Raw genomic sequence first — 1,866 nt, forward strand, 5'->3', positions numbered from 1 at the left:
AATCTACAATCTCTGCTTGTAGTTCTTTATGTATTTCAAATACCCACCTGTTTCCTCTCCATCCCTAACTTGGGCTTATCAAAGAGACCTTCAGCTGCCTCACAAACTCCATTTTCTCCCTACTCTGTCCCATTTTGAAAGCCTGGGTTAAGTTTCTTCCCTTTACCATGCTGAGTGATGCAAGTGAAGCACAAACCCCAAAACCAGCCAGCAGTCCACTCCCAAAATGCAGGGCACAGAGGGTTCAGCCATCAGTCCTTTCTTTTCATTTAAGGAATTCTCCATAAACAAGGTTTGTTTTCTTTTTTCCTGAAGCACTCCCCATCAAAGGAGAGCAGCTTCCTTAGAACTTGCAGAGTCCTGCAAAGAAGGGAGCAAAGGATTCAGTGACTCTGTGGAGAAAGACAAAGTACTGCTCTCCTTGTGTAGTGGCATTCTTCAAAAACCACTGCAGAAATTGAAAAAAAAAGGCCAAGAGCTAGAGTGGCAGGCACTGAACAGGCATCTCTTATGTTCCTGCCCGTAAACAGTGACATCCTTAAGCTTTTGCTTCCGATGAGTTTTTGCAAAACAATGAAGGGCTTGTAAGAGAATAGGATCTCTGTGTGTGCATCAGGAGACTGATTTGCAATTATTTCTTCGACTAAGGCAAAATGAAAGCATTCAAATGGCAAAGAACACGAAGTGAAATGTCTAAAAAAAACAAATATTTTTGGGTAGCTTGAAGGTGAAGCTACTGGAATATCACTGTGCCTTTCCAGGCTGGAAAAGCAGGGCACATGTGTCTGCAGATGGGGGGAGCAGCATTGTGTCCTCTCTCAGATGGAAGGTTTTCTTTGTTACAGCCACATAGTCTCACTTCTGCTGAAGCAGATACCCTCACTAACACAGGAGGTTTTATTGAGTTTCCTTCAAGATTAAATTCTGGCCAAAATTGAATACTGAACCCTAAGAAATATTGGAAGTCTTATGCCATTACATCTTCATGCTTTCCACCTAATTGTATTTTAAAATTTGTTCCACGCTTACCAGAAAAGATCAGATTTCAATTAACCAAGGCTAATAAAGCGGCAGTTATAAGGAGAATAGAGGGGAATCATTGATAAGATTTCATTTTTATCCATATGTTGCCTTTATGGAGAGTACTTTGTATTTAACAGAGACATTATTACAGGACAAAAGGAAAATAACTGATACCTTTTCTTTAATATCAAACATCATCATTTGTCCAGCTTTCAAAAGACCTGGAAAACAGCATTAATATTCCTGACACTGTTTTGTCATGTTAAAATCCATCTGCCACGTTATGGGGATAAAAAGATAGTGTGGCATTAAAAAAAGCAAATAAAGAAAATGGGGAGGGGTTGTTTTGAAGATCAATATGTTAAAAAGAAAGTCCTACTGTTTATATTTAATATTCCCATAGTTTGTAAACATAACAGGAACACAGTAAGACAAGCCAAGGACACTAGGGTTTTGGCAGACTCTTCTGTGTTTAAAAAGCAATTACGGCCTTTTCTGCTTTTCTAGTAACTTTTTTGTCCCTTTCTTCCCTCTGCAGGTACTGAGGAGGAGGATGAGTGGTGATGGACCGCTGCTGAGATCTGTGATATAAATCTGGTGGTTTCCCCACATGTGGATTCACATGCAGCCACACCTCTTCCACAATGAGTCCTCACTGATGTTGAGCAGATGATCCTCAACAAAGAGTTTGCAATGTTGAGGAAGATTCCCAAGAGATTTACTGGGATGCCTTGAACTACTGTGGCCATGCCTTCCCCACTGGTTTCATGCTTGTCTATGCAATACCTATAATTTACTCAGGCATGCAAACAGAGGCAGTGAGGTTAGAAACTCATCCCAAAC

This window comes from Molothrus ater, chromosome 4, assembly GCF_012460135.2.
Source record: "Molothrus ater isolate BHLD 08-10-18 breed brown headed cowbird chromosome 4, BPBGC_Mater_1.1, whole genome shotgun sequence".
In the NCBI taxonomy this organism is placed as follows: domain Eukaryota; kingdom Metazoa; phylum Chordata; class Aves; order Passeriformes; family Icteridae; genus Molothrus; species Molothrus ater.